The sequence below is a fragment of the Colobus angolensis genome, unplaced genomic scaffold (genome assembly GCF_000951035.1).
Source record: "Colobus angolensis palliatus isolate OR3802 unplaced genomic scaffold, Cang.pa_1.0 Scaffold68, whole genome shotgun sequence".
NCBI classification, from domain to species: domain Eukaryota; kingdom Metazoa; phylum Chordata; class Mammalia; order Primates; family Cercopithecidae; genus Colobus; species Colobus angolensis.
Window position 1 is genome coordinate 709144 of NW_012120487.1, and position 20545 is coordinate 729688.

General features: G+C 50.4%; 1 protein-coding gene across 1 annotated transcript in view; it reads right to left on the reverse strand.

The window, feature by feature from the left end:
- Positions 1–20545, reverse strand: part of TRABD2B (TraB domain containing 2B) — a 225892-nt gene that overhangs the window by 36780 nt on the left and 168567 nt on the right. The window lies entirely within an intron of this gene.

Consider the following 20545-nt stretch of genomic DNA (forward strand, 5'->3'; position numbering starts at 1 on the left):
GAGGGGAGGGGAGGGAAGGGAAGGGAAGGGAAAGGAAGGGAAGGGAAGGGAAAGGAAGGGAGGGAGGGACTTGCTCAATTCACACAGCTAGGCCTGGAGCTAGTTTTAGGTGACAAAGTATCCCAGACTCCTTTGGCCAACAGAAGGGAGAAGGCTGGTCATTATTTGGGCTATTTAACACAGATAAAGAGAAAAACTTGGTCCCTGTGCAGAAAGTCAGGAGGCCGTCTCAGGGAACTGGTCCCTGCTGTTAGCCCAGCCTAGCCCTGTCTTTAGGCCCTGATCATTCTGTCTGCACAATGCCTTGGATGTCAAGTTCCCAGCCTCGCCACTCACCTCAATTCAGGCCCAAGCATCTGTCGTTGAGTCCCCTGCAACAGTCTCACCCATCTCCTGGCACACCCCCTCCCTTCTCTTCTATATCACAGTTGTCTGCCATCGTCATCTTTTAAACGCACAAATCTGATGATCTCTCTCTCTCTCTCTCTCTCTCTTTTGCTCAAAACGTTCACAGGTCCCTCCTGCCTGCAGGCTAAAGGGCTAGCTCTTCAGTAGAGCCTCCAAGGCAGTAACCCGGACCTGCTGTGGTCAATAGCCTCATTTCTTATGTGGCCTTCATGCCTCCAAATACTAAAATACTCAGCATTCCTTCAAGCAAAAAACAAAACAAAACAAAAACACCTCTGCCTTTGTGCCTCTGTATATGCTGTTCCACAGGGAAATCCGGCTCCCTCCAGTCTCCACTTGCAAACTCAGACTTAATTGTCCAGACTCTGCTCAGCCGTCTCCTCCAGGAAGCTTCTCTGACCACCTGGGGGCTGGGTTAGGCCCCTCCCTGGGGCTCCCACAGTCTCCATGGGTGGTAAACTGATAGATTAATGGCCCTAAACCTTAGCTCCTCCCTGTATTCATGCCCTTTCCATGGAACTTTGTAGCTCCTTTCCATTCTGACCCTGGACATCCTCCAGCCAATGGGATGCTAGTAACTATTGCAAATGCAGGCCTGAAAAGCAGTTATGTGGTGGTGGTGGTGGTGGTGGTGGTGGTGGTGCTGCTGCTGCTGCCTGCACCTCTGCCGCTGCCCTGAGAACAATCCAGGCTAGCCTGCTGGATGATGAGAGACATGTGGGGCGGAGCCATCCAGCGAAGGCCATCCTCCACCAAGATCAGCCAATAGCCTGCCAATCCCCAGACATGCGAACCAGCCCGGCCAAGATCAGCACAGACTATTCACAATTGACCCCAGATGCATGAGTGGAAAACTCTTATTGTTATTGTTACATAGCAGAGTGGTGGTGATAGATAACTGATACACCATGCTTCCTTCCACTATGGAAGGAACATTCACTATGGAGTGAACATTATATTGTATTTGCTGCTTAGCTACCAGCCTCCCATATTAGGCTATGAGCTTCTTCAAGACGGGAATTGTGTCCAGTTCATTTTTGAATCTGCAGCACTCAGCACTGTGCCTGGTGAAGACAGAGTGTCACTTCATTGTTCTTAATTTCTTTGACACCTGCTATGGTCACTTTATAGTTCAAGGCTGCTCATTGAGTCCTTAAATCTAGCCCCTACAGCTTCTGCACTCTGCATTTTGAGGGATGCCACCACTTTGTGACAGAAGGTCCCAGCAAGTGGCAGCAGTCACTTGGTTCAAGAACATATATTCTGACCAGAAAAGCTCATAAAATAGGTGTGCACAGCCAGGCCAAAGTATAACAGAGGCAACAGGGCCAAGCGTGTGCTTGTGAGATCACCTCCCTCCCCTCTCATTTTTGTTCGTGGCTGGGCAGGAGTGCTAGATTGCACTGGATGCAGCCCAGGCTACTCCCCGTAATGAGCTAGCTGGAGATGAGGTCAGCTCCCACCACCCCCTTCCCAAAACTCTACCTCTGGGCCTTCTCCAGGCCTCTAGGCTCTGGCCGCCACCACTGAAATCTGATATGTAGCCATCTGGTGCAGGGTGTCGATGGCAGCATGGTGGCTGGGAATGGATCACAGGAGGCAGTGGCCCTGTTGCTGTGGGCATTGCTAAGGCAACAAGCACTTCCTCTCACACGGCACATGCCTCAGATGCAAGTGTCCATGTCGAGTTGATCCGCTCTCCTCCTCTGGGGGCCTGGGATATAGGCTTCCCGTGACTGCACTTGGCCACTGCACACACCTGCCCCCTTGCTTCTAGGTGTTGGCTTGGCCAAGGCATCACCCGACCTGTGGTGAGGTCATCGGCCCAGGCACCCAGAAGACCTGACTGGAGGAGAAATGTCTCCCCTGGACCTTGCTTGACTCACAGAGTTGCTTCTGCAATCATGCAGCCATCACAGAGCTAGAAGGTGTTCCAGTGAATTTAGTATGTTATTATCTGTGGGGTGCTAAAAACAATTCTGGCATGTAGTAAGCACTGGATAAGTGTTTGTTAAATAAAACTGAGGGGAAAATAGACCCAAAGCTTCCCAGATTGGAGCTGGAAGAGCCTTGGAAGTCATTTGGTACAGAGGTTTTTCAGGCCTTTTAAAGCCATGTTCTTGCTGTTGTTTTCCAAAGGAATCTTACTTAGAATTCAAAATATGGAGAAGGTAAAAATGGAAACTTCCCTGGTTGACATAAGGGAGGCAGGCGGGCGCCTGAAGTCTCACTAACTCAATGTTCCCATGCAGTAGGGACTCCCAAGGCCTTTCTGTGGAACCCACAGGTACCCTGGAGCCTAGTTTGAGAACTACTCATCTCATCCTGTGGCCTCATCATATTAAAGAGGAGAGGAGGCTGGGGTCCAGAGCAGGCAGAATGCGGCTTGCCTAAGGCCACACAATGAGAGGGCGCAGAGTGGACTCAACCCCAACTCTTAACTCCTGGTCCAGAACTCTGCAGGGCCCTGGACCACATGGCTGGATTTCCAGATGTCCACAGGCACAGCCCACATTGATCCACACACACTGCCACACCCATTTTTTTTTCTAGAACCTTGTTAAATAGCCAGGGAATATGTACTGTTAGTCTGTTACTAATAAATCTGTTATTAATAGTCTATTACAAAGATATAAAACAGAGGCCAGACCGTTTATGAGGTCTTCCCATGTGTCCCAGTAGGAGCGTGGTGGGGCCAGGACTGAAATCCAAGCCTATCATCCTGATTCTCCCTACCTGGGTGGGGTTTGGTGTCTTCCAAAGACCCCTGTCCTTCTTTTGCTCTAGGCACTTACCCCACTGAATTGTCCCTGTTCACTGCCTCTCTGTTTCCTGCTGGATCCCAGTGTCTCCATTAGCAGACATTCAGGAAGCACTGCAAGAAGAGGGATGCTGATCCAGAATCATGTGCACTTTCCCTTACACCTCCTGCCCTGTACCATCCTTCCGCAATTTATAAAGAAGTCTTCATCCATTCATTACTAGGATTACTATGTTTATTGAGCACTTACTATGTGTCAGGAACTTTCTGAACTCATGTTCATTTATTTAATCTTTACAGCAACTCTGAGGTAAGTCTATTATTAGCTCCATTTAATTAAAAAAAAAAACTGCAGCAAAGAGACATCAAGTACCTTGCCAAAGGTGACAAAGCTAGAGAGGGATGGACCAGGCATTTGGGCCAGGCCTGGAGTGTATCCTCCTAGTTAATCACTACCCTGTAGGCCCTCCCTCTGCTCTCCCTGGAAGAGAGCCAGGAAGGATGTTGTCCCTAGTCACAGATGGGAAACCAAAGAAGCAGAAGGGAGTGATGGGCACAAGGCCACACAGCTGGTAAAGGACAGGGCTGGGGTTTGAAATTACGTCTGGCACCAGACCAGGTTCTCACAACCAGGACTTCAGCGCGGTATGTGCTCCTTCACGAGCATCCTTGGTGCTTCCAACAGACAGAGGGACGCTACATCCATTCATTCACAAACATTTACTTTCAGCTCTTCTCTGCAAGGATTTGAGATTAGTAGATTAATTGGACTTGGCTTCTGTTGGTGCAGAGCTCATTTTAGAGGCAGATGTGCCAACTGGCCGGCAGAGTAAGAGTGGTAAGTACACAGGCTTCATAATGAAGCGCCTGGCCCTGACTCCTGCCTCCCTTTCACTCACCCTGAATTCCCAAGCCTGGTGTTGCTCAGACTCGGGATGTCTTCTGCTCCTGGCCACCTTAGAATAACAAACCTTCTTTGCATGTAGCCTTGGTGGCCCACTCTAGGATAATGTTTATGATAAGGCTTTGACATGGAATAACAAACATTGGATGAAGGCTAGAGCTGCCTCTCTCCCCCTAGATGGTTGTGTGGAGGCCCAGCCACCAGGAGCTCCAGAGCATCCCCCGTGGACTCCCCTCACCAACTCTGGCCAGACCTGAAATGGCTTGTGGCATCTGCCGAATGTAGGCCCAGAATTTAAACATGTCTTCAAATGGGGAGCTAGGAAGGAGTGAGGCAGGCGCCAGGAGGGTGGGAACAGGTTTGTTGTTCCAGAGTAGTCCCGTAAACAGTCCTAGATGGTCTGGAATGGTAGACACGAAGGCCTATGTTCACTCGATGGCCCAGCAATTGCACTGAGAAGGCAGTAGGAATCCCTTTGTCAAGTAGGGGGTTTGGAGCCAGGGCCCCTTGGGACAAGTCTGGCTCTCAGTTTGCAAGTCTGCTCACCTACCTCAAAGCCCAAGGGAATCACAGCAAAGGCTCCAATCTACTCAGCCATTCTTCCTGAGCACCAGGCATTGTTCTAGGTGCTGGGGAGTTAGATAGGGACAAAACAGACTAAAAAAAAATCCCTGCCCTTACAAAGCTCACCTGCTAGAGGGGTAAAGAGAGAATACATAAATTGTTAGTAAAAATACTAATATGCAGCATGTTGGACACACAACAACGGCTCCATTAAACTGGGAGTGAAGACTGCCACCCAGCCACATGAATTCCTCACGCCTCTGAGTCAACAAGCAAAGAAGGAGGTTACTCTGCTGCCTGGAATTATTGATCCTGACTACCAAGAGGGAAATTAGATTGCCACCCCAGTGGAGGTGAGGAAGAGTGTTTCTGGAATGCAGGAGACCTTTTAGGGCATCTCTTAGTATTACCACGTCCTGAGATGGATAACTACAACAACCCAATCCAGACAGGACTACTAATGGCCCAGACCATTCAATAATGAAGGCTTGGGTCATGACACCAGGTTAAGAACCATGACCAGTTGAGGTTGATGTTGAAGGCAAAGGGAATACAGAATGGGTAGTAGAAGAAGGTAGTCATCAATAGCAGCTATGATCACACGATCAGTGACAGAGATGAGAACTGTAATTGTCATGAGAGTTCCTTCCTATTTTGTTATTAATATTTGCGTATGTGTGTCTGTGTGTTTCTATCTCAAGTATCTTTGTTTTCTTCCCTCTCATCCCTTTGTCATGTAACGTAAGATATATTGACTTTTATCACAGTATTTAGGTATCGTTAGTTTTACATCATAGTATTTAAGGTATAGGGTATCAAGAAGAGTAAATGTCACCCAAAGACTTTGTATCCTCTTCTGGGGAAAGAAACAGAGCATTTTTGGTCGTATGGAACTATGGCCATGTTATTGTCCTTATTTGGAGATTCAGTATGGTTGAAGATGTGTGTGGGAGCCCAACTGACAAGGGATGAACTTGTGATGGTTAATTTTATGTGTCAACTTGGTTAGGCCACGCTGTCCAGATATTTGGTCAAACTTTTTTTTAGAAGCTTCTGTGAAGGTACTTTTTAGATGAGACTCATATTTAAATCAGTGGACTTTGAGATGCAGATTACCCTCCATAATGTAGGTGGGCCTCATCTGCTCAGTTGAAGGCCTTACTAGAAAAAATTTGACTTTGTCAGAGAACGAGGAATTCTACCAGCAGACTGCTTTTGGACTTGAACTGCAGCATCAACTCTTCCCTAGATTTCCAGCCTGCTGGCCTGCCCTGCAAATTTTAGACTTACCCACCAGTACTACCAACACTATATGTGTGTGTGTGTATAAAAGGTATACACCTATATATATTTACAGAGATACATACACACATACATATATTCTATTGGTTCTGCTTTCCTGGAGAACTATTAAGGACTATGTTATAGAAAAAAATAAAGTAGTAAATTGGATGGGGAGTGATGAAGGAAGGGGAACCAGCAGGTGCAAAGGCCCTGTACATATGTGAGGAGAAGCGGAGGCCAGCGTGGCTGAAGCTGAGCCAACAAGGAAGACAGTGATGAGAGACAAAGTTAGGGTTAGTGAGCATGCCCCCAGTTACATGGAGCATTGTAAAGATGCTAGGAAATCATCTCACACCATAATTCTTTCAGATAAGGACTGTTATTTCCGTATGACAAACAAGGAAACTGAGGCCTTGAGGAGGGTAAAGTCACTTGCATAAGGTCCCACATTGAAGAACTAATGAGCTAGGATTCAAACTCAGGTCCATCTGGCAGGTCTGGGTTCTTTCTGCTGTCCCTGGGCCTGGCCCACCAAGCCACCTCCACCCAACCAGCTGGTAGGAAGTACAGACATGAACAGATGAGTAGGGGCCTGTCTTTGAGGCCCAGGTTCTGAGCTGTCGCTGGGAAGGAGGAGGGGTGTTAGAACTTTAGCTGTGGCGCACTGTCAGAGCTGCCGTATGAGAATAAGAAAGAGGTCGCCTTTGCCAAGGTAACCCCACCTGGTTCATGGCCTCCCCAGTCTGTTTTCACTGCCCAGGCTGATGAAACCTTGCTCCCTGCCCAGGATCCCCTCCTCTGCATGTCCTCTGTCTGAAAACTTCTCTCCATCCACCAGTTCACACTCCCTTTCGCACCCGGCTGTAGAGGGTCCTTCCCTCAGGAGAACTTCTCTGAGCCATGAACTGCACAGGTCCCCTGCTAAGTGCCCCCAAAGCACCTGACACTTCCCAGGCCAAGCACTCCCCATTTTATTACTAACACTCATCCTTCCTGCTTGAGGATGAATGCTCTGAGGGCAGGCAAATCCTCTGTCTTTGTCTTGACTAAAACGTTTTCCCAGAGCGCAGTGCCCAATGCACACACAGTAGATGCTTGAGGAATACTTGCAGGATGAATAAGTGAATGGAAAGCCATGTGAATCGCCCGTCACAGGACCCCCACCCCGAGCAGCTCCCTGCCAGAACCCAGTACCTCCCATGGTGCAGAGCTGGGAGGAGCTGGGCCTGCAGGACCCTGAGCCCAAATCATCTACCAGCACTGGGTAGGGGTGGAGGGCAGCTCGCTTCACAGGAAGGCTTCTCCGGCCTGGGGGACATTTCTTCAAAGGTTAGAGCCTGCCAGGCTCTGGCTGAGATTTATTTATTTACTCTCCTTGCTCCATCGGCAGCACCAAAGCCATGCTGACTACCTCCCGGCTTCCTGTTCAGTATTCTGAGTCTCCTAGGCCTCCAGCACTGAATCCTGTCTCTGGACACTGGGCTACTGAGCAGCAGGCATCCAAATAAACACAAGGTTTCCTGGAGCTGGGGACTGGCTCTGGGCTGGGAGCAGGGACCAGGGCTCTAGTCACCATTGGACTCTTCATTACGAACCTCTGGGTGAGTTATTTTCCTTCCCTGGGTCTTGGTTTACTCACCTTTGAAAAGAACTAATTTACACATTCATTGAACAAATATTTATTGAGCACTTATGTTGCAGATGCTGTTCCAGGCCCTGGAGGTACAGGAGTGAACACTGCAAATAGATCCCCACCCTAAAGGAGCTTTCATTCCAGCAGGAGAAAGCTGACCATAAAGAAACAAGAAGTAAACCATCCAGTATGTTGGAGAGTGATAGTTGCTATGGAGAAAATAAGGCAAAGAGGAATATAGGGTGTGTGTGTGTGTGTGTGTGTGTGTTGGGGGATGACATTTTATTATTATTATTTTAAATTTGTTTAGAGCTGGGACCCTGCTCTGTCGTCCAGGCTGGAGTGCAGGACGGCACCCTCTGCTTGCGGCACTCTCAGCCTCCTGGACTCAAATGATCCTCCTGCCTTAGCCTCCCAATAAACTGGGACAAGTTCATGCCATCACCCCCTACACCCCCACCCATTTTAGATAAGATGTCCAGGTAAGGCTGCAATGAGAGGCGACATTTGAGAAAAGATCTGAAGGAGATGAGGGAGGGAGCCATGTGGGTACCTGAGAGAAGGGGGAACAGTAAGGGCAAAGGCCCTGAGGCAGAGCAGGCCTGATAGGTTTGCAGCCAGTGTGGCTGGAAATGCATGAGCAAGGGGTAGTGAGGCAATGCATCAGTGTTAGGCAGGGACCCAACAGCAACCAGGTGGCACAGTGCCAGTGAGATGAGTTCCAAAGAAGGAAATTCAGCTGAAAGACTGACTGCAGAGGTGTGACTGTCAGGATATTCACAAAGGTGTGGGCAGGCCATAGTGAGGCAGCAGGGAGTAGCTGCATCGGGAAGCTTACCTGTCCCTAAACCTTTAGGGGAAGAGAGGGAACAGGGACCTGGACCCGGTAGAGCCACAGGCTTGAAAGGGAGCACAACTACGGCTGAGCATGGCCTGGACCATGGCAACGCCAGGGAAGGAGAAGGGTGGGTGGAGGTAAGAAATATTCAACTCCCTTTCCCTTCTGCCTGCCCATCTCCTGCCAGGGAGGACAAGGCGGGAGCCCAGGTGATGCTGTGTCAGTTCATGCACAGGGCAGGGCAGGGAGAGTGGAAAGTGGATCTGGACAGGAAAGTGGAGAATTTCCAGCGCAAGGGAGAGAGATCATAGTGAGGTGGGTGGTGGGCAGGGCCTGTAGAGCCCTGTGGTCTTTGAAGGCCTGTGGCTTCCTGCTGAGATGGGAAGTCACAGGGAGTCTGGGCAAAAGAATGCAGGGGGAACTGTGTTGATAGTGGAATCTAGGGAGGCAGGGGTGAATAATCTAGGGAGGTCCAACTGAAGATGAAGGCAGCTCTGCTCTCTTCCCTTCCCCTCACCATCCCCCCATCGCCCACCCAGTGCCCAGCCACAGCCCAAGAAGCATGGACTTGGCCTCTAGTACAGCTGTCGCCTGCCCCGTGGACCTGGTGGTCCTGCCCACACCTCCATCTGCCCTGCAGTGGGCTGGCTGAGCTCTCAGTGCTTTCCTGGGTGGGCATCGGGAAGCCTGACTCACCCTAGCTTTCTTTCCTTCTTTTCTCTGGATGCTTAGTTTCTCCACCCAAAGACCACCCTTAAAGATTCTAGTGTTCCTCCTCTGTCCTTCAAGTCACGCCAGGAAATGCTCATAAATCCAGAGCCACCCACATGATGAGATTAGCATTCTGCTGGGTAGGTAGGGAGGCTGATGGCTGGGACTGGTTGGGGCTGGTCCAGAGGCTTGGGGTGTCCGGGAAAGGAGTTTATGTGGGGTCCACCCTGTTGGAGGGCAAAAGGATCCTTTGGATTTTAGTTTTCAGTACAGCTAAGTCCAAGGGAGCTCAGAGATGCAGATTCTGGTGCTGTGGGCTTTGACCCAGACCAGCTGTGGGACCCACTCTCTGGGCAACAGGGTTCCTCTGAAACAGGAGGGTGTGGGAGTACCTTCTAGCTCTGGAAGACTTATTCCAGGAGTCCAACGTTTCAGAACATTACACCTACCATCCCATGATTTCAACAGTCTATGTTTCCAAATACTTTACATGTGGAGGCTCATTTATTTTTCTTCAGAGCTCTGTGAGGACAGCATTATTGAAAACCCAAGGATCAGAGCAGTAAGTGACATCCCTTGTTCCCCAGTGATGGGGCTCCATACCCAGGGCCTCAACTCTGCCCAGGCTTAATGTATCAAGCTCTCTCTGCTTCTGCTGTGAATCTTCTATTTCTATTCTTCAGTAACTACCTCTGATTTCGTAAACTGAACACACTCTGTCTACAGAGGAAAATAATAAAACATATTGGAAAGTCCCGGAGAATCACCTCCACCAACTTATCCTCAATTATAAAGCTCTGAGCAACTCCAAGGTGATGGAGGAGATGACAGAAGGAACAGGTAATTATCATGTGGTAAGTGAATGATAAAACACAGAGGTTGGGGGCCTCAGAGGGGGTTTCTGACCCAGCCTGGGAGTCGGTGAGGGAATCACAGGCTTCAGCTGGGTTTTGAAGATGAGTAGTGTTGAGAAGGAAAGTGTTCACTGCAGGCTGTGCATGGTAGCTCACATCTGTAATCCTAGCACTTTGGGGGGCTGAGGCAGGAGGATCCCGTAAGGCCAGGAGTTTGAGACAGGCTTGGGAAACACAGGGAGACCCCATCTCTAAAAACAACAACAACAAAGAGCCAGATATGGTGTCATGTGCCTGTAGTCCCAGCTACTCAGCAGGCTAAGGTGAGTGGATTGCTTGAGGCCAGGAGTTCAAGGCTGCAGTGAGCTATGATCTTACTACTATAGTGCAGCCTGGGCAACAGAGTGAGATTCTGTCTCAAAAGAAAAAACAAAGAAAGAAAGAAGAAGAAAGTGTTAACTGCAGAAGGATATGGAGGAGCATGGTGTGTTTAAAGACGAGCCAGCAGTCAGGGCTGGAAGATATCCAGTAGCAGAGGGTCTTCAATGTCATGCCATGGACCAGGCACTCAACCCAAGCAGCATACATGACCCTCTCTACCTGATCTTCAGACAGTGGACAAGTCACCTGTGGCGGCTGGAATGGATGAGAAATCAGAGACGAGCGGACTGAGGCCCATGGAGGGATAATGGTCTACACAGAAGGCGATCAGTCAGTGGTAGCCTTGGTTACCATTATCACTGTTATTGTTATGAAGCAGCTGCTTCCATTGGTTCGAAGGATGTCATTTTTATTTTTCCTGCTGTCTCAGACCTGCCCTGCTGACACAGCTGCCTAAACTTCAAAAGGCAAGTCTCCATTTTCATTTGCAAAATCAGTATGAAATTCCTAGAGGGCCCCTCTAATTCCTCTGGTCTGACCGCACAGCAATTACCAATTTGCAGAGGAGGGAGGGGGTCTCACAGGCCCTCCAGCAGTATGGGGACCTCTGCTCTGCCTTGGTCCTGGGCAGTAGCCAAGGAGGACTGGATTGGAGGGGGCACCTCCAGGTGGCCAGGGGTGGAAGGAGAGGAGTTGAGTGTGGGAGTGCTCAATACTGATGAGAGAAATTGTAACACGCCTCTCCATTCGTCCGCTAAGCCACGGGTTACCAAGCTTTCAGAGACAAACAGCAGCTGAAAGGAGGGAGATCTGACCCAGTTTCAAATCTGGGACCTGCTACATGCAGGCTCTGTGAAGTTCTTATTCTGGCTCTTTGGGGCAGGCCCTTCTCTTCTCTTTGCTGCGTCTCAGCTTACCCATCTGCCAAGTGGGGTGTATATTTTGTCCTGCCTGCTTGAGACTAGCATTCTAAAAACCTCGTAGAGCAATATTGCCCTTCCTTAGGACACATGCCCACACCTACACACACACTTTAAGAAATCTCTGTTCCCTAAGCACTGGGGTGGGTCCCAGCTGCAGGAGATGTTCTGAAGAGAGGCTAGAATTCTGCATACGTGGACGAGATTTCCGTTCCCTCTTCAGTCTTCAGTATGGACTAGTGCTAGACTTTGTGCTGGGTGCTGAGGCCATGGGACCAAATCAGTACCCTATCCATCCTTAACGAGCTCAAAGGCAGGGTGGAGCAAGGGAGGAAGTTCCGGGAAGACTTGCAACAAGATCAAGTAACATTCATTAAAGCTTGGGCTAAGGGATGGACAAGGTGCTATGAGATTCCAGCAAATGTGGGGGACCACAAACAGGATTCACAAAGGAGGTGGCTCTGCAGCAATCCCCTGTGGGGGCATACATTTGCCACACAGAAAGGAAAGAAAAGGAATTCCAGGCAGTATCAATAGCCCATGCAGAGGAATGGGGGCTGGGGTGAAGCTGGCATGTTCAGGGCTGTGTCAGTGACAGCAGGGGCTGGAGTGCAGCCTGTGGCTGGTGGAGGTGGACATGGGATAGACCCAGAACAGGGAGTCGAGGTGGATCTGGAGCTCAGACTTTACGGACAATGGGATGCCACTGAATTTATTAAGCAGAGAGTGATCATCAGGCTTTCTCTTTAGAAGCTGCCCCTGGCTGCTGCATTGAGAAAGGCTTTGAGGAACGCTGACTATAGCAGGAGACATTCCTGGCTCTGAACAAGGAGAGGTGAGAAGGCCCCACTTGGGCCCCAGGGGCTTTGGGGAGGCATGGAGGAAGGGAGGGGCGGGTTAGAATTCCAAATCTTTCCTGGCTTGCATGTTTTAGAACTCTCCAACTCAGGGCTCTGAGGCTTTCCTGTTGCCCATCACTGCCCCCTCTCTCCTTCCCCGACTTTTGAGTCTGCGCCTTCCTTCCTCCCTTCCCTTTTAGGAATCCTTGAGCCCCACTCAAGGGAGCGGTTGGACAAAGGCAGATGAGACCCAGAATGGCAGGAAGAAAAGAAGACTGCGTGGGACCAGCCTGGGACTCTAGTGCTGACAGTCCAGGGAACAGACACTCCTCCCAGGGTGCATCAAAGGAGACAGCTGCACAGAACTTGGCCTTGCAGACAAAACTAAAATGCAGTGCCAACGTCTCCTGCTTTTTGCCTGTCTGAAGTCACAGGAGACACTTCCTGGCAACAGGATGGGGACGCTGGAGACTCTGGCACTGCAAGAGACTGTCAGGCGAGGGACGGTCCTTAGATCCTGCATGGGGCTTCTCATTGTGCAGAGAGAACGCTGAGCCCCAGAGAGGGCAGCAAAGTGCCCAAGGTCACACAGCAAGCCAGGGGATGCAGACTAAGGCAGGAACGATGGATCGGTCTGCTTCATTTGGGCAGCTCCGGTCTCCTATGCCCTCTTATCCCCTCCTTCCCCCTACCACAGAAAGGGAAAATGTTTTTAGACCCAAGGCAAAAGAATGTGAAACTGAAATCTGAGCCTTGGGTCTTGGGAAAAGAACACAGAGAAGTCAGACTTGCATGTTTTAGAACTCTCCAACTCAGGGCTCTGAGGCTTTCCTGTTGCCCATCACTGCCCCCTCTCTCCTTCCCCGACTTTTGAGTCTGCGCCTTCCTTCCTCCCTTCCCTTTTAGGAATCCTTGAGCCCCACTCAAGGGAGCGGTTGGACAAAGGCAGATGAGACCCAGAATGGCAGGAAGAAAAGAAGACTGCGTGGGACCAGCCTGGGACTCTAGTGCTGGATTAGCACAGATCTGCTTACACTGCAGATGGGAAATACTCAGGGATATCCAAGGCCTTCTTGTTGTGCAGGTCTGACCTGGGAGGGCGGGCTGTGTGTGAAGCGATGGGAGCAGAGAGGGGCCCTCGAAGGAGCTGGTTAAAAGAGCCAGGCTGCTTCCAGGATTCACCTTGGGCAGAGGGAGGACTGCTTCAGCCTTTTAGCTCCCCGCCCAGAATCTTCTCAAGGAGCCTCAGGCTCATGCAGGCATTCCAGCATGGATCTGCCACCAGGGACCCACCAGGTCAGAAGCAGGGGTCCCTGCTGGCCACCACTTATCCACAGCCCAAGCATCCGTCCTGCCTTACCTGGAAGCTCACCTCCTCTAAGAAGGCCTTCCCTTCTGCTCCAGCTTATATTTGTCTTCCTGTTGCGTGAACTCCTGCAACTGGGAAGCACAGCTGCAGGCCAGAGTTTCTTTCTACCTGGGGTGTCTGGGGCTCCAAGTGACTGAGGGTTGTGTAAGAACGTGTGTGCACACATGTGTGGGCAAAAGAGAGAGATGGTGACAGAGATAGATAGATAGATAGATAGATAGATAGATAGATAGATAGATAGATAGATAGAGTCAGGAGTGTGGGCTGTGCTTTGTGTTATCCCAGTCATCAAGAGACTCAACCACAGACTTACATTCACACATGTAACAAGCGTGGGTGTTTGTTCTTGGCCAGGTGCTGTGCAGGGTCTTGGGGAGACTGAGATTAATGGGACTTGGTTCCCTCTTTCCTGACACCAAGGAGCCCCATCAATCATTCTCCATGATCTGGTCTTAGACTGACTTGCCAGGCCCTTTGTGATCTGGTCTGGCTGTTCTTGTGTCTTCAATCTCACCCCCTTCCACGGTCTCTCTTTTACTTTTACTTCCCCTTGCTGCTGGAGGGTATGCACACACTGATCTCTGACCCTGGGGCCCGGGGTCTGGGCTATATCTTGAATCCTGAGCAGCCCTGACCTGAGGTAGGGCCCACTGGTTCTGGCCTAATGGGGAAAGGGGATGCTGTGTGTGGGTGAGACTATGGCACTCCCAGACTTAAATCCCCCATGGCTCCCCTCTGCCCTGGGAATAACCATGAACTTCTTCAACATGAACTCTCAGAAGTACTTGGCAGGGACCTGTCTGCCTCCCTGGACTCCTCCTGCTCCCTGACCTCCTTGCTTTGTGTTTTTACAGTCTTCGTGTGCTGTCCATATAGTTTTTTTGAATGTGCAATTTGTTTCCTGCTTCAGGACCTTTGCACATGCTGGTCCTTCTTCCCGGTATGCCCTTCCCATCATCTCTCCCCTTTGCCTCCTTAACCTCTAATATTTTGGACAGTTGCTCAAGCACCACCTCCTGCACACTCCTTCCCTGATCCCCCAGATCCGCTCAGGGGCCCCTGTTTGAAGCTCTCCTACACCCTGGATTTTTCTTCAGAGTACTCATAATGGTTTGTCTTTATATGCTTATGAGGTTAATCATTTGTTCCATGACAGGGAGTATGTGAAGTTTGTCACAAGTATTTCATTCAAATCCTGCCAACTCTGTGAGGTGGTTCCCAATTTTATCCCTATTTTACAGGTGAGGCAAAGGAGGCACAGAGTGGTTAAGTGACTTTCCTGAGGTCACACAGCAAGTAAGTGGTGGATGAATGAAAATAGTCTAGCAATTTTAGCCATGTGCCAAACAGTCATCTACCGACTTCTCTGCAGACGTGATGAGAGTGGGGGCTATGTCAGTTTTACTAATTCTCATATCCCAGTACCTAGTCCAGGACCTGCCATTTGTAGCCACTCACTGAAGGGAAAAAGGGAATGGAGGAAGGAAGTGGGAAGGAAGGAAGAAGGGGAGGAGTGGCTGGTGTGCCAGCTGTTAGAGAGACATCCTTGAGCAGCCATTCCTACAGGAGCGGCCTCCAGATGCCATGTTTTCCATCCCCCCCAATACCCCTGCTCCAGCTCCTGGATCCAGGACAGCCAGTGTTCAAAACCAGTCAGTGTGCTTTCTCAAAAGAGGATGGAAGGAGCACACTGGGAACCCAGATGTGAGCCAGAGCACTCACATCTGGGTTCCCAGTGTGAAGCCAGGGCAAAAGCAACAGAACCTCGGGATTAGGAGACCCTGAAACAGTGCATCCAGAGGTCCTCAGCTCTGGGACCTCCCTTTTCAAAATACCTCCCCTTCCCTCTACCTCCAGCTCCCACCTCATCTCCTTGGTGGACAAGCCTCAGCTACAGGGAAGGACTTGTCAGTGTAGTGACAGAGAACTCATCACCTGCCTGGTTGCTCCATGCCCTCTCAGGGCATGGATGTCGGCTGTGAAGAGGACCTTCCCTCTCTGGTCCTGAAATCTGCACCGAGGAGGCTTCCTCTCTGCTGGGGGAGCCCAACTCCACCCAGCCTGCTCCCGGGACTGGCATCTGCTCCTCTAGGGATGAGGGCCCAGTCCCTTCAGCTGCTCATTGCAGGACGTACAAGGAGGCCTCACTGCCCTCTTTTGTGGCCAGGCTTCCACCATCCCCAGCCACACCCAGATCGGAGCTGTCCTGAACCAGCCGCTACCAGGGCCGTGGGCCCAGGAGCAGGCCTGGGAGGTCAGCAAGCCTGGGAGGCTTCCACCCCAGCTCCTCCACACCCCCTTTGAAGGGGATCAGGTTCCCCCACAAACATAATTGAACAAAAATATGAGAGAGAAAAGGTCTTTGTTCTCCCATTTACAGCGTCAGAAAATATGTAACAAATTAGCCGTTTATGAGGTAAGAGAGCAGGGCTGTGCGCTGCAGCGGCAAGGAGGGCTGTGCATAAGGGGGCCTTTCAGCCGACTTCAGGGGTCGGCCAGGCCGGCGGGAGCTGTGGGGGACCAGCTTGCGCTGCGGGGGACCGGCTCTGCCCCAGGCCTACCAGCACGGCCTGGCACCCATGGGATGGAGGGCTGGGAGGCCCTGGTTGACCTCTGGCTTGGACTCTGGGTGAGGCTTGGCAAATGGGGTCGTGGTGCCCACCAGCCCAGGTGCACACAGCTCTTGGAAGTCAGGTGTGGCCAGGAGGGGGAGTGGGGACGGCAGGGATTCGTTCCCAAACATGCCACTCACCTGGTCCCCTGAGTAACCCCGAGTCCTTCTCCTTCTCGGGACCTGTTTTGCCATCTCTGACAAACGATCATTCACAATGATCTCTAATAGTTTGTCCAATGCTCTTGGGGCACCAGTGTCCAACTGCACAGACTTCAATGGCTTCCCTGCTGGTTTCTCTGAACCTTAGGAGCCAGGAGGTGGTTCTTGGTATTACACATGATTTTCCTCTCAAACACCTTTGATTTTTCTTCCAAGGTTTGTCCAGTGGAAGCATCAGCCAGTCATTAATTCCAGGGGAGGGTGCACGTGGAACCGGAAAGGGTGACTGGCCAGGCAGGAGGCAGCCCTTCACCAGGGAGAGCCTTGCCATGGCCTTTAACTTGCTTCACCGGGTGTCCAGAATCACACGGTGGGTGGAATGAGAGCAGTTTGAATGACACCCTGTGGGCAGACAGTTTTGGTATTGAAGTGCTGGGATTTCACGTCCTCTGGGTTGTCTCGCTGTGGCTCCGATGCCTTTGACATGAACAGCTCACAGGTCCATCACTCGCATTCTGTGGCTTCTGGCATCTCCCGATTTGGAGTTTCTGATTCTGTGGTTAGACCATATGTTTCCAGGGCCTGGGCTTTTCGTTCTTTCTAATTTTTTAAAAACGTATGATTATTGTCCAGAGACCTTATTTTAAGAAAGTATAAACCATCCCAGTGCTGACAAGCCTGTTGTGGGAGGACTCAGGATGATAAGGCATCTCAGGGCACTGGCGTTTAGCCTCCAGTACAATCGGGCAGGGCTAGGGCACAGGGCCAGCGGCCACCCTGCAGGCTCACAGCGATGGGACTCCGCTCTGCAGTGAGCCCCAGGGATGGGACTCTCCAGCACTTTTCCCTCCAGTCGCTCCAGGGCGGGAGAATCATGGCCCATGCCAGTGGAGTGTAAGGAATCCCCTGGAAAAGCAGGGTGCTTGAATATCCTGAGTGTTTGGTCTGCAGTCACAAACACATCGCTTTCCTGGATCTGATTTTATTTATTTTGATTGGATCTTTAACAGCTCTTTACAAGGCTGAAACTGAAGCCGCCTGAGGTCCCCGGGAGACTTGCTAAAACTTCAACTGCACCCAGTTTAGCAGAGCAACTTGAAAGTTAATCAGCGGTGAGGGACAATTTGCCTCATTATTTCCAGCCCTGGAATTTGGCAGCAGATGGAATTTGGGGCCTGGTGTGGACACGGCAATGAACACAGCAAGGACTGTTGCCCCTTGGTATGGCCTTGTGGGGTCCGGGCCTGGACGGGCTGATATTCCCTCTGAAGATGTGTGGTGCCAGGAAGGATTTCTGGCTTGAGAGAACAAGGGCAATAAGGCTGCCCCATCCCAGGTCCAGGCGAGTGTGGAGTAATCCTTAGATACACAATTCTGAGCATTATTCGGGCTGAGCCCTGCACTGGATTCTGGGGAAGTAGAGGTGGAATCCGATACAGTTGCATCTAATATAGGATGCAGACCAGAGACACTGGGGTAAATTCTCACAGGAGGGGAACACCTGTGGCTGGCACCTTCTGCATGAATCTGCAAAAGACAAATCTGCCCCGCTTGCCCTCACTTTCTCAATAAGGTCCATTCAGGCCCTTGTCTTTAACGGTAACCCCCTCCCAGGCACTCCCACTTTCATACTCTGCCACACTCTCCACAGTATGTAGCACTGACCACCTTCTAACACACTTTGTTAGTTCCTCGCTTATCATGTTTATTGTTTATCACACCACCTTCCACAGGAAGGTAAGACCCTTCTCCCATGAGGGCAGGAATACTTGTTTTGTTCATTACTGTATCTCCAGCCCCAGCACATAAAATGCGCTCAATAAATGTTGTGTGAACAAATGAATGAACTGTGTGGCCTTTTATTACCACTACCAGTCCCAGGCCCTCCTATGCAAATGCAGTCCCCCTGAGCCTCCATCCTTTCAGCAGCTGGGTGCTGGTGCCTGGGGAGAAGGCAAGGCAGTGCTTACACAGCAAGTGCAATTGCTTACTTTACAGAAAAGCTCAGAGAGGAGCAGGGGCCTGTCCAAGGTCACACAGCATGAGAACACATGTTTAGACAGACAGTGGGATATGCCTGGGCCTGCCCTACCTGAAGCTTAGTGAGGTACCAGGAAAGTGCCCCTAAAAGGAAGAAGTGGAAGCTCTCAGTGAGGTCAGCAGTGGTGGGCCTCAATAGGTGGGAATAGCAATGTTAAGGCAACAGATACCATTTATTCAATACTGAGAACTTCACACACACCACACATACACACACACAATCTTACTTACTCTTCCCATAAGCCAGGAAGGAATTATGATTTCAGTTTTTAAAACAATAAGACTATGGCTCGGAGAGGTCAAACAAGTTGCTAAGGTCACTAGGGTAGGCAGGAAGTTCTGACCTCAAAGAGTTCTTTCCTTCCTCCTGGACCTTTGGACACCCACTGTCCTTGCACCCTCTGGGCATCTGTGTATCATGATGGTGTCCCTGTCTGGGTTCCCCTCCCCTTGATGCTGTCTTACAGACTTCCCCCTTACCCCACGAGCACAGGCTCTCACCCTCTGAGTTGAAAGGGCCTCCTGTTTCTCCCGGTAGTGTTCCAGAAATGCCAGGCATCATTTTCACACATTGGTGCTACAGAGGCAGCAAGCCAGTCAGTGGCTACCCACCAGCGGCTATTCTGTATAAGGCTCTGTGCTATGAAGTCTTGAGAGGTGGACAGAGAAATCTATTAGCAGTCAGAGGCCCTGGGTTCAAGTCCCCCTGTACATGGTTAGGGCCAATCAATTCACCTCTCTGAGTGTTCCATGTTCTCATCTGAAAAAATGGATATAAGAAATCCCAGGACTATTTGAGGAACGAGGAGGGGGTGCCCACAGGAGTCTGACTCAGCTACAGGACTTGGTTGTAGGAGCAGAAATGAACAGCCCCAGATACCAGGACTGGAAGGAACCCGATTGGTTCTCCAGGGCGGGAGTTGCCTTGGCAATGCCCCTGACAGACAGATGCTCAGGGCTGTGCCATGCCTCTGTGGCAGGAGCTCAGTACTCCCAAAGCAGCCTGCACATCCTTGGACCACTCCCATGTATAGAATGCTTTTCACACTGAGCTTGACCCTGTCTGCCTGCCTCAGCCCAGCTCAGTGGCCCCTTAGGACTTGTCTGCACCCTGTGATCCTGGAAAGGCCTGTAGAGATTTAGGGCAGCAACTACCAGCCAGTGTCAGCCAGTCCTTCTCCAGCATGGATTCCAGTATACCCCTCAACCCCGGTCACCCTCTTGTATACCCTTCAGGCTGTCATCATCCCTCTTCAAAAGCAGCAGATGCAGATATTTGAGGAAAAAAAAATATTCTACAGGGGTTGGAACAATGAAGTGCTGCTGATTAACTCTCAGCCAACCAGAAAACGTAGTGAACCTCACTGCCTACCCATGCGGCCCTGGGTAATGTGTTCTCTCTCTCGTAGACATTCACACATAGACATGCACAAACACGTGCAAGCACACACTCTCAGTCATATTCATACTCTAAAACACACCAGTGACATCTTACACAAAGGTATGTTTCATGCACAGACACAAATAGATGTACACAGACCCCTAGGCACACACACACACACACACACACACAAACACAAACACACACTTTCCTCCAGTGAAGATTCAGCTCACCCCCGAGACCTGACCAATCTACTACACATTGCTCTGGGTTCTCTTCCTCCTTCCCACACATCTGTGGGCTCGCTCTTGGGAAAGGATTCTTCACCTTTCTACTCTGGGCATCTATAAGTCCCAGAAATTAGGCCCCTGCCTGGTTTTTAGGTTCTGGAGTGAAGTGCAGATACCACCTCAACTATCTTGGCTCTCAACAAATATAACTGTTTGGCTCTCAAACAGGCTTTTCAGTACAGCGCTGGCTGAGCTCTGAGCTTCCCTGTCACAGGGGTGATGAGGGGAGGAGGGCAGGTGGAGAATCAGGCTGTGGAATCAAATTCCGACTTTGCCACTTGCTCACTGTGTGACTTTGGGCCAGTCCCTTGACCTCACTGATGGCATTTTCTCATCTGTAAAATGGGGATGTCTTTCTTGCAGGGCTGCTGTGAAAGTTGGAGATAACACACATACTATGCTCTTCATTTGTTAATAACTCTTTTAATCCTAGAAGGTAGCTACTCTTATTATCCCCATTTCAAAGACCAGGAAACAGAAGTTAAATCACAATACATGGTTGTGATGATAATTTGTAGCATTGCCCTTTCCCAAGATGCCTTTACATTTTAGTTCTGGCAGCTGAGCATCAGGACATTAGTAATAACACACTTGT